Below are 13,050 nucleotides of genomic sequence, written 5' to 3' on the forward strand. Positions count from 1 at the left end.
CAGCCCGACCACATACCTCCACGGGTTTTCCTCTAGATCGCGTTTCTGCGGAGCTCGGGACGGAGCCCTGCTGAGACAAGGTCATCACCAACCTCCGGAGCGCCGTCACGCTGCCGGAGAACTCTTCTACCTCTCCGTCTCTCTTGCTGGATCAAGAAGGCCGAGATCATCGTTGAGCTGTACGTGTGCTGAACGCGGAGGTGCCGTCCGTTCGGTACTAGATCGTGGGACTGATCGCGGGATTGTTCACGGGGCGGATCGAGGGACGTGAGGATGTTCCACTACATCAACCGCGTTCACTAACGCTTCTGCTGTACGATCTACAAGGGTACGTAGATCACTCATCCCCTCTAGTAGATGGACATCACCATGATAGGTCTTCGTGCGCGTAGGAAAATTTTTGTTTCCCATGCGACGTTCCCCAACAGTCGCCTGGGGCGAAGCTGGCGATTGGCGCGGGAGAATCCTCCTGGGATCCCGCGTTGGGCAGACTGCGTCGGGTGTCAACCTCGGATCGCACGCCTACAGGAGCTGCAGCAGCGAGCGGATCAACTTGGATTTCCGCGCGAGTCTTGGCTGCATCTGGGTACATGAAATAATGCCCTGTAGCTGCACTTTCAACATCAGTTTCAACAGATTCCATGATATTTTTCACATGATTAGTCCTAATTAATTCACCCCTGTGATTAGAAGATGAAATAGGCTCGGAAAGAAGAGAGATTTCGGCACGCAAAAGAGCTCCCGCATTAGGATGGAGTTTAGCAAAGGGAAACATGGTTTCATCAAAAATAACATCACGGGAAATATAGATACGACCGGATGAGATGTGTAGACACTTGTAGCCTTTATGGAGATTACTATAGCCAAGAAACACGCATTGTGTGGACCGAAACTCGAGTTTATGATGATTATAGGGACGAAGATTTGGGTAACATGCACACCCAAAGATTTTGAGGGAACTATAGTCTGGTTTTTGATGAAACAAACGTTCCAATGGAGTAGTGTTGCCAATGACTCGACTAGGCAAACGATTTATAAGGTATGTGGCCGTGATAAAAGCCTCATCCCAATACTTGAGTGGCATGGATGCATGAGCTAGGAGTGATAGGCCAACTTCAACAATATGGCGGTGTTTTTGTTCGGCCGAACCATTTTGTTGATGAGCATGGGGACAAGAAACATGGTGAACAATGCCAATGCTACGAAAGAAGGAGTTAAGTTTCTCATACTCTCCTCCCCAGTCACTTTGGACTGTAAGGATCTTTTTGTCAAACTATATCTCAACAAGTTTTTGGAACTCTTGAAAAACAGAAAAAACTTCAGATTTGTATTTAAGCAAATAGATCCATGTGAACTTTCTATAATCATCGATGAAACTGACATAATATTTCTTTCTACCAAAAGAATCTCTTGCATGACCCCATACATCACTGAAAATAAGCTCTAAAGGAGCATCAGACACACTATTTGACAAAGGATAGGGAAGTTGGTGACTCTTGGCACATTGGCAAGCTTCACAAACAGACTCTGTATTGGAACTACTTGACAATGCAAGATTGTCTTTATTGACTACTTGCTTAACTATATTTGAAGAAGGATGCCCTAATCTCTGGTGCCATCTGGCTAGCGACGGCTTGGTGATAGAGTAAACTTGGCGACGATGCTTTTGATTAAAGACTCTTGATGTGATGGGGTTTAGTCCTCCAATGCATCTACCGTGGTGGATGAGCTCCCTCGTTGCCCGATCCTTAATGAAAAAAATAGGTAGGATGAGTTTCAAAGAAAATATTGTTGTCGGCTGTCAAACGGGACATGGAATCTAGATTCTTATCGGCTTGTGGAACATGGAGAACATCTTTAAGGACAAGATCACGTTTAAGGCTAGGGGAATTAATAGAGGATTGACCAATGTGAAGAATATCCATACCTCCACCACTTGCGGTGTGAATCTGGTCGTTGCCGTGGTACCTCTCCCGGAGGGCCAGCTTCTCTAGCTCATTCGTGACATGATCTATGGCGCCGTAGTCAGCGTATGAAACCGTCTCACCATTGGCTCCACCGTGTTCCCGTGTGGCGGTAGCAGCTTGCCGTGTTTCGGGCATGTAGTCCTCATCATACCGGTGCCAGCAGTCAATGACTTCGTGGCCCGGCTTCTTGCAAAGCTGGCATCTCGGTCGGCGATTGTTGTTGTAGCCGCCGCCGGTGTAGCCATTATTGTAGCCACCGTCGCGATCACCGCCGCCGTCGGTGTAGCCGTTATTGTAGCCACCGTCGCGATCACCGCCGCCGCGGTCACCACCACCACCAGGGCGAGCCTGGCCCTGGTTTCCAGCGCGTCCGCCACCGTCGTTTCCGCGTCCGCGCCCTTGCTGTCTACGCCCACGGCCACGTCCGCGGGAGGCGGCGTTGACAGAGGATTGGCGCAGATTGGTTCCTTGCAGCATACTGAGACGGGCGTCGAAGCTCAGAAGCTGGCTGTAGAGCTCCTGAACCGTGACCGATTCGACCCGCGCGGCCAAGGCCGAGATCACGGGATTGCAGTCGATGTCGAGGCCGGCTATGACGTGGGAGATGATCTCGGCATCCCCGAGCGGTGCATCGGCGCAAGCAAGTTCATCTATAAGGGTTTTGATCTTTCCAAGGTATTCTGCCATGGTTAGATTACCTTTTTGCATATTGGTGAGGGCCATCCTTGTGTTGATCTTTTGGGCTTGTGTTTGTGCAGAAAACATGGCATGGATGGAAGTCCATACCTCAGCCGGTGTTTGGAGCATCACCACTTGCGCGAGAAACTCTCTCGAGAGAGATCCCATGAGGTATCCTTGTACCTGCTGTTGCTGCGCGTACCAGATTGATCTAGCGTAGTTGAAGACCTGCTCTTCCTTCCCATCCTTGGTGATGGCGATGCTGGCAGGAGGCGCCGGGCTTGCGGCGTCGATGAAGTGTTCCATCTGTGCTCCCTTGATCTGGGGTAGCACGACGGCCTTCCAAAGGAGGAAGTTCGTCCTGGTGAGCTTCTCTGATGGAGGTGGACCAAGAGAGAGCGAGGTATCGGAGGAGGATGTGGGTGCGGTGGATGCAATCTGGGTGGATGCAATGGTGGGGAGCGCAGGGCCTGTCATCGTCGCCTCTCTCTACGATCGATGGAGCTGATTCTCTTCTCGGTAGCTAGGCGTCGAGAGGAAGGGCTCTGATGACCATAAGACGAAGCGTAGAACCCTTTGTCTCGGGCCGCAATGTATTTATATCACAATATCTTGGAGTACAAGGCAAGATCTTATCAAGAGGTTACAGGAGATAAAGGAGATCAGAGAAGAGATAGAAACGGTTTAAACTACCGTCTTATCCTATACAGTTGTCTAACACGGTGGCGCTCTCGTCCTCCTCTGCTCCCCTCTCTAATTACTTCAAAATTGTTGGTCATCGAGGTTAGTGCAAACAACAACCCATAGTTCTCGACCAACATATAAAGACACTTTCTTGTATAATACGAGATGCTTACAGAAGGTGTTAGAGAAATAAACCAATTCTTAGTTAAGTATCGTTACTTATTTATAGAGGTAGATGTTTCATTAGATACTTACTTAGTTATGTATTGTCCGCCCCTCGCGTCGTCCGCCCCGGGCGACTCGGGGGGAACCCGGCCGCCGTCGGCCGGCCACCTTTCCTCCAGCCTAGCCCGTGTCGCCGTCGCTGGAGGGCCAGCCGGTGAAGCTGTGTCGAGCCCTGTGATGGCGGTGGCTGGGCGGTTCTTCCCCTCTCCCTCGTTCCCGCGCGCCCAACTGCTCTCCTGACCCACCCCATCCCCAGATTTGCTCCTGTCGACGTAGGCGACCTTCCCCAGCGATTCCTCGGTGGCCTCTTCCCCGACTAGCTACTGCCGTGGGTGGCCTTGCCCTGACTCTTGGGACGTCATTCACGTCCACCCCGATTGGATCTGGGTCCTCCCCAGCCGGTTGTGGTGCCCCCTTCCTCCGCCCGGCTGCTGCGTCCTCTATGTAGCCTGCTCGATCCCTTCGAGCGGGGGATTCGGCTCCTTAGCGGCGCAGTGGGTCTGGCAGCGAGGCGGCGACGTTAGCCCATGCGCGGCGTCTGTCGATGCGCCGAAGGGAGGTGCGGATGGGTTGACAGGGACGGATGGGCGGTCATGGCCGAATGTGATGGTGCAAACCTATGGCAATGGTGGGGCCTGCTGGCGTGCTTGAATAAAGGCGACGGTCCTAGTGTTTCTCTTGCGCCAAGACGAAGATCTGCCTGATACACGAATTTTCTGATCTGGTCGGAGTGGCGGGTTCCGGAAGGCTCCGCCGGCGAAATCCCATGGGCGTGTTATGCCTGGAGATTACTAGATCGGGTGGAATTCGGTTGTGCCCATTGGTTATCCATTAAGGGGGAGCGGCGCGAAGCTCTGCTATATGGTTCCATCAGGAGATATCTTACTCTATGTAAAGTCACAGGAGGAGAATGTCATGAAAGCCAAGATTAGAGGACTAGTACTGGTGATTATAGCCTACGACATTGAGGAATTTGCTTGGAGTTTCGGGATTCGTAGCAGTGGTATGTAAGTGGAGGTGACATCACAAGTGAAGTTCAAGGTCCTACCTTTCAGGATGAAAATCCAAGGTCTGCCTTAATTGGTTGTGCCTGGCAATGGTCTTATTGAAGACATTGCTTTGAGAGCGGGCATTATCTTCAGGGTGAAAATTCAAGATTTACGATCGGGCGACGACGGTGCTTGTGCACTGTTTCCTTCTTGGAGGCGTCGTTTTTGCAGTACTTGAACATCATGTGTTGTCTTGGTGGTGGTTGTGCTGCTGTTGCAAGTACTGAAACTCTGTAGCGGGACTTTTCTTTTTTAGTTTCTTCTTCGTTTTTTGGCTGTGTGCATCCGTCATGCCATTCGGGCATTGCGTTGTTGCAGAGGCTGGGTGTAATTGGTATCTCCTTGATATTAATATATACTTTTTATCGAAAAAATAGAATAAACATTGATGCTTAAGAAAAACTTTTGATTCATCTTCTTAAGCATCTCCTTAAGCATCTCTTTTGGTTGCTTTATAATACAAAATGATGAAAACCTTTTTTGGGTAACGTGTCAAGAGAAGGTTATGCCATATGTACACGCACACTCACATTTCATATTTATTCATGTTTCATTACCACTCTTTTTGTTTTTATTTATTCCATATATTAGATTTGTCTAAAAAAACTTTATATACTTTCAACAAGTTTATAAAAAGATATATTAACATATACATCATCAAATCTATGCCATTAAATTCATCATTGCATATATTTTCACATCATATAAATTTAGAAAAAAGATTTCCATGAGCCAAACGATTCACGGCACGTCATCCGCCCACATGAGATGCACACCACGTGTTCCATATAGCGCCGATGACCGCTCATTATTTTTATTTCTTATCATAACCGCTAACGGCTATGTGTCATTTGTTTTTTTGTCTACATTCGTGTTCTGCAACATGTTTTTTGTTGCAAAAACAATCTACAGTATGATATTTGTTGTAAAAAATAATAATTTTGCACATGTTTCCGTAGCATGATCTCTGTTACAAAAAATTATGTAAAATCACCTTTGTTAAAAAAACAAGCTCGAGATATTTCTGCAACAATATCTCTGTTGCAGAAAATATTATGTAACATAAACACTATTGCTAAAAAAAATTCTACAAACATTTCCGCAACATGATCCTTGTTACCGAAAAAGGCCTTCGCCCCGTTTTTTATATATAAAGCAACCACCATCAACAACCCGGTACATACGCACGCCATCATAACATCATCCCTAGCACTACAAGAGCAACTAGGTACTCAACCGTGAACACGCCACCACGAAGAGATGAAGCCGCATACGATGAAGCGTGGGCTCCAAAGCATCGCCTTCAGGAAGGTTACAACACCAGGACACCTCCATCGCTCGATCCTAGGATCACAGTTTCCCGTGGAGCACCTCGAGGGGTAATGAGAGCCGCTACGACGCCTTCAAGAAGGGAACGAGCTTCGCCACCGTCGATTTGTCCGAAGATAGAACAGGTTTTCACCAACACGACAAGGATGCATGGGATGGCAATGAGGAGGAGGTTAAGCCGTCTACAGGAAATGACCACGAGGTAGGCCCTTTTGATAGAGGGACCGATGTAGGGCCAATGCCTAGTTTGACCAATATACACGAATTGGAGTTAGCACTACAAGAAATAAGCTCGTTTATGACAAAAAAATAATGACGGTGGTTTTATTGGTCATAGATCTATGACTAAATTTTACAAAAAGGTCATGAGGTGTCTAAGAGGGTCCAAACCCTAGAAAATTTTGACCATCTCTACCAAGAAGGTCATAATCCCATTGCACAAAATGGTCACCGGCATGTGTAGTTCTATTTATTCCTACATTGTAGGTCATCCATGACAAAATTAAGAAGGTCATAGGCTTAAATAGAGGTGACTGGGCAGAAAGCTCGACAATTTGGCCTACGTGTATTGTATAGGTGTCGACAAGGCCATAAAGTATAAGTACGTTGACAGGTCGGAATTTATATATTCTTGATTGCCCTCAATATTTTTGGACTCTCTTTCCTACCCAAATCATTGCCTCATGAATTTTTTTGCTCTATTTGCCTATTAAATCGTCCTCGGTAAATTTCCAAAGTTTTTGTTCAGCTAGAAGCTTTGTGAAGGAAGTAGTAGCTATGCATCTCCTCGTGAGCTGAATTTGTTCCACATATTCGATATGCCCAAATCATAGCGCTCCACAAAATTTGGTATGCATCTAACAATCTATCTAAGCACACAATCCAATGTTTGTTTCTCATAATATTTTTAGTTTGTGAAGCAACTATATTTTATATTTCTTTATAATTGCTAAAAATTTACCAGGGCATGACATTGCTCATAAAACCTCCCTCCACCAAATTTTAGCTCATTTTAATCTATCCTATTTCCCTCAATAATTTTCCCAATTTTTAGTTCAATGGAGAGCATTGTGAAGGAAGTACCATTTTTATTTATCCAAATGCTATGGCATTTTTATAGTGCTTTCATATGCCCAATTTATCATCCCATCAAAATTGCAGATCAATCCAATCACCTATGTGAGCCGAGCTTCAATTTATATTTTCTGGCCAGATTGGCATGTTGCAAAGAAAGTGCCACCTAGGCTCCTTCATTTGAGCTGAAAATTTGCCAAGATAGTCTTCATAGTATATGATCATCCTCTGCCAAAAATCAGGCTCATTGCCATGTTAGTTTCAAAATTTCTTATGTCAGTTTGAAAAAGCGGCCAAGTTTGCCGGTATGACCGTTCTTATCTAGGGGTGGAAAATTCTGAAAATTTTATTGTTTCTATGACGAAATAGATACTTGTGTACCTAAAAATGATTTTTGGAAAAAATAAATAGCAAACTATAAGGCAGCTGCATTTCAAATTTGACCCGCTTCCATCTCAATCGACGGAAATTTATCTTTTTCACGAGAGGTGGTTCAAAGCTTTTTACAGTCAACCATTTGGTCAATTGTACATTAAATATGTATTAGTATTTTAGAAAATTGATTTGGTCCAATTTTGCAACAAATATATGGTAGATCCTTCACAAAAAAACTCATTTTGGCCATTCAAAAAATGGAAAATGATTTTTTCGTCCATAGAAAATGAAAACTTTCTTAGGCAACATTGTATGTCATTCCAAGATGCACCTTTGTGCAAAATATTATATTATTTGAACAAATTATGCCATGAATGTTAGCATAATAGCTGTCTTTGACTTGAAAGCCATAGATCTTCATACATGATAGCACATTTCTGAAAAGATATTTTTAAGACATTTGTCGTAGTCCAATATTGTTATTTTTGATAAGGTTTCCAATTTTTTGGTTTTTTCTAAATTTCTTATGTTAGTTTCAAAATGCAGCCAAGATTGTTGGTCTGACCGTTCTTATCTAGGGCTCAAAAATTGTGAAACTTTTGTTGTCTTTATGATGAAATAGATACTTATGTACCTAAAAATGATTTTTGGAAATATAAAGAGCAAACTATGAGGCAGCTATAGTTCAAGTTTGACCCGCTTCCAACTGAATTGGCGGAAATTTATCTTTTTCACGAGAGGTGGTTCAAAGCTATTGACACTCAACCATTTGATCAATTGTACATGAAATATGTCCTAGTATTTTAGAAAAATATATTTTGTCCAATTTTGCAACAAATATATGGTAGGTCCTTCACAAAAAAAAACTCATTTTGGCCATTCGAAAAATGGAAAATGAAATTTTCGTCCATAGAAAATGAATACTTTCTTAGGCAACATTGTTTGCCATTCCAAGATGCACGTTTGTGTAAAATATGATCTCATTTGAACAAATTATGCAATGAATATTGCCATAATAGTGGTCAGTTGCCTTGAAAGCCATGGATCTTCATACATGATAGCTAATTTCTGAAAAGACTTTTTTAAGACATTTGTTGTAGTCCAATATTTTTATTTTTCCTGGTTACTAGGCCACATATAATGACACAATGCAAAGGTTTTCAATTTTTACATTTTTTTTCTAAATTTCTTATGTGAGTTTCAAAATGCGGCCAAGTTTGTCGGTATGACCGTTCATATCTAGGGGTGAAAAATTGTGAAACTTTTGTTATTTCTATGATGAAATAGATACTTGCGTACTTAAAAATGATTTTTGAAAAAAACAATAAAGAGCAAAATATGAGGGAACTGCAGTTCAAATTTGACTCGTTCCACCTGAATCGACGAAAATTTATCTTTTTCATGAGAGGTGGTTTAAAGCTTTTCACAACCAACCATTTGGTCAATTGTATATTAAATATGTCTAGTATTTTAGAAAATTTATTTTGTCCAATTTTGCAACAAATATATGGTAGGTCCTTCACAAAAAAACTAATTTTGATCTCTCGAAAAATGGAAAATGATTTTTTTGTCCATAGAAAATGAAACTTTCTTAGGCAACATTGTTTGCCATTCCAAGATGCACCTTTGTGCAAAATATGATCTCATTTGAACAAATTATGCAATGAATGTTGCCATAATAGTGGCCAATTGCCTTGAAAGCCATGGATCTTCATACATGATAGCCCATTTGTGAGAAGACTTTTTAAAGACATTTGCGGTAGTCCAATATTGTTATTTTTCCTAGTTACTAGGTCACAATAATGACATAATGCAAAACTTTTCAATTTTTTTCAATTTTTTCTAAATTTCTTATGTCAGTTTCAAAATGTGGCCAAGTTTGTCGGTATGACCGTTCATATCTAGGGGTGAAAATTTGTGAAACTTTTGTTGTTTCTATGATGAAATAGATACTTGTGTATCTAAAAATGATTTTTGTAAAAAATAAAGAGCAAACTATGAGGCAGCTGCACTTCAAATTTGACCCGCTTCGAGTTGAACCAGCGAAATTTGTCTTTTTCATGAGAGGTGGTTCAAAGCTTTCGACACCCAAACATTTGGTCAACTATAAATTAAATATGTACAAGTATTTTAGAAAATTTGTTTTCTCCAAGTTTGAAATAAATATATGGTAGGTCCTTCACAAAAAAACTCATTTTGATCACTCGAAAAATGGAAAAAGAAATTTTCGTCCAAAGAAAATAAAAACTTTCTATGACATGATAGGTGCAATTACATCTATGTCATGAAGCTTAATTTTGCAAAAAAAGAACTTGGTACGTTCTTCACAAAAAATATCTATTTCCAACACAATTATATAAGCTTAATTCTCATTGGTCATTCATTTGGGACACGGATCGATGACATGGCAAACATCCTACCATCCATGCTCAACCATCACACATCCATCCATCCATCCATCTATTCTAAATTAATGAGAAATAAAGCAATCCACCCCACCCAGCACCTCGTCGCTTCTATCTCTTCACTAGAGGCCCTCCTAGCCACCGCCGTCGTCGCCACCTACGACGGCCGATCTCGGCCGATTTCTCGGACCGGGGGCAGCGCCGAGCACCCCACATGACCCCCTCGCTCTGCTCCTCCATCTCCTTCAACCAGATCTGGTGGGCGCGTCCTCCTGCGACCATGGGTGACCCTCTGCATCCACTAGGGTTTGGGCAACCACGTTGACGGCGTGGCTCCGGCGTTGCTCCGGTGAGTCAGATCCCGTCTCTTCTAGTCTTCCCTTGTCACATCCCTCCTTCCTTCTCCTCATCACCACATCCCCTCTTCACTCTCAGATCCGTTGTTGCCCAAGCACCGAAATTCCATGGATGGCAGGGTTGCTACGCTTCCTCCCCTACCCGGATGCCATGGATTGGCTCGATATGTTCATGGACGACGACGCCTAGAGACAAGGGATGGCGTGGCCTGCCACCACAAAGCCATAGCAAGGCGGATGAGGGAGGAGGAGCCCACCGTCAGAGGGGAGACAGGAGCGGTCAGAAACAGTCCTTTCCTTCGAGCACCAAGACGGGTCTACGATGCATGTTGGGTTGGAACTCAGGTCGATGGCGCGGCCATGAACACGACCTCCTCAACTTCCATAGCAACCGCGTCGGCAGGGGAGTAACTGCTACCTGAACCTTTGCCTCTCCTCTTTTACTTAAAAGTTTTTATTTTAGTTCCTGATTTCTATGCATGGCACCTTGTTGTGATTAATTAGGTCAGTTTAGTTCCGGATTTCGGATGCTATTGTTGTTGCATAATTAACCCTGAATATTTTTTCATCTCATATGCTTCCATGGCATACCTAGCCTACCTCCTCGAGTAGTAGCATAAACCAGGGTATTTGGACAACCAACAAACAACAGCGAAAGTAGCACCAACTCTGTTTCTATTCTACTGGATACTCACGAATGTAAAGCATTTTGTGGCAGCCCTATATACATTAATACTAGTTTGGTAAAACCTAATTTATATTGCATCTTTGTTGACTTGTGGCTGCTTGATGAATAATGTAGGAGTACTACATAATGCAGGTGTTCTTATTGTGCAAACTATGAAACAGTGTTATGAAAAATACCGCGAATCTGGATGTATGATGTAAATACCACGAATGTGGATGTGTAATATATGTACTGTGCCTGTAACTAATTATTTTAAAATAGTGAATGTTCTATTCTTTTATAAGGATAAACCACACCATTTTGTTTACCTTGTATTGTTTCTCACCGGAGTAAGGATCTATGGTTGTGTGTGTAGGGAGGGTGATTTAGATCTCGGAGCACATCAACTACGAGCTTTCCAGATGTGACGACAAGTACCGCATGTTCACATGTGCACTGATCCAACCTGGCAACCCTCCATTTTCTCTCCTGTGATTGATATCCACCAAAATAGGAGAAGATTTTATTTTTTGCTTAGTCTCCTTGCACATAAGCTTTGGGCACCTATTAATGCTACAAGTTTAAGTAATCTGACGAGCCCTTCATGAATTGTATGCAACTGTTGGCCTAGTTTGTTATACCGGGATTGAACTATAGTCATGATGCCAACACATTCTTCTTTTTCTTCTGATGCAATCGTTAGCTGGATGCAGGAGATGGAACCAACACACATAGCACATCAGCTTGTTCTTTCCCTATTTAAAACCATTGATGATCAGGATATTGTACACTATCTATTTGGATTTTTTTCAATCAGTATTGCTAATACCTCCTTGGGTCCATTTGCTTTCTGTCGTAGACACATGTATGAACACTTCCTAGGTCAGCTTTCTAAGCCTTACCATAATTTTCTTCTTGCACGTGGCAATGGCAAGAGTGGCATATTGTGTAGAGGAAGAGGATGAGAAGAAACTTGTGCTTCTCATCAAATCTTTGTAGAACTCTCTTGATGTGCGATTGTGCACTTGTTGGGTCCTTTTTTGCGCACTTGCATTTGTAGAAGTATTCTGTTGTGCACTTGTAAAATTATTTTGATGTGCACTTGTTAGGACTTGAACCTTGACGTGTACAAGAGTCGATGGATGATGTATTGTATTTCATGTGATGTGCTACTGAAATGAAATATACATTTTATCTGCAATCTTTAATTCTGTTGTACTTCCTTTTTAACGAGCATATCCTGAGATATGCATCCTTCTGGCAAAATAATGCGTCAACCCAAATAAATCAGACATTTTCAATAGGAAAATAGGTATTGGGCTAGGCCCATGTAAGCTAGATTGGTAGACTGGGCTCTGAAATTTATGATGATTCCATTTGGTCACTAGCAATGCCACGTCATCTTTTCCATGTCATATCCTATGTGTCTCACACCAATGGCTAATGACCAAACCAAAATTTTGGTCAATCGAGATCTACGACCAAAATTTTAGAAAGGTCAAGTTTGTTCATTCCTACCGGCCAACTGTTGACTTTGTAAATTTGGTCAAAAGGGTCAATAAACGACAACAATGACGAATCAATGACCAATATAGGGAGTCATAATTGACCTTATTTCTTGTAGTGTAGGTTTGATGGGGAACATGAAGAACACAAGGGGAAAACACTCTATTGGACAAGATCCACACACAATATACTTAAATAAAAAGGCAAAGGGATAGATCTTAAGCATTCAACAAAAAAAAGGGAAAGATGCAAGGTAGTTCATCAAAATATCTAAGAGAGATGGGTCTTGAATTCCATGGAGTAATCTTCCCCACAAGTGGAGGTCTTGGTACTCCTATGGGGTCTTCGCCTCAAGAGGAGGTCTTCATCTCCATGATAGAGTAATCCTATGAGGGGAGGTACATGAACTAAGCTCTATGGTTGGAGTTCTAATCTTAGCTACCCCATTGAGAAGGAAGGGAAGGGGTGTTTATAGTCCTAGACATGATGGGGTAGATGAGGGGCAAAAAGGAAAGATACACGAGAAAATGCATAACACTTGCACACTGGAAAGTCCGGAGGTCCGGAGTAAAGGGGCCAGGGACCAGGAGTCTAGAGGCTCGGGCACCCAGGGTGTCCACAGGAGGCATTTGTCTTCTCTTGGACATGCCTTCGGGTTGTTACTTGGCCTTCCCGGTTCCTTCTATGCTTCCAACCTTCTCTCTTGGATGGTGTAGTTTTTCTCTTGCGATTCAA

At 43.0% G+C, this 13,050-nt stretch overlaps 1 long non-coding RNA gene and 1 other non-coding gene across 2 annotated transcripts; one reads left to right on the forward strand and one right to left on the reverse strand.

Annotated features, from left to right (window-relative positions):
* Nucleotides 1-2,455: 2,455 nt before the first annotated feature.
* On the reverse strand, nucleotides 2,456-2,594 carry LOC123433765. Its single transcript, XR_006625084.1, has one exon. It is a non-coding gene; the product is annotated as a small nucleolar RNA Z247 (small nucleolar RNA).
* A 7,272-nt stretch (nucleotides 2,595-9,866) lies between these two features.
* Nucleotides 9,867-12,017, forward strand: LOC123430313. Its single transcript, XR_006622915.1, has 2 exons — nucleotides 9,867-10,135; nucleotides 10,222-12,017. It is a non-coding gene; the product is annotated as an uncharacterized LOC123430313 (long non-coding RNA).
* The last annotated feature ends 1,033 nt before the right edge of the window (nucleotides 12,018-13,050 follow it).

The sequence above is a fragment of the Hordeum vulgare genome, chromosome 2H (genome assembly GCF_904849725.1).
Source record: "Hordeum vulgare subsp. vulgare chromosome 2H, MorexV3_pseudomolecules_assembly, whole genome shotgun sequence".
Classification (NCBI taxonomy): domain Eukaryota; kingdom Viridiplantae; phylum Streptophyta; class Magnoliopsida; order Poales; family Poaceae; genus Hordeum; species Hordeum vulgare.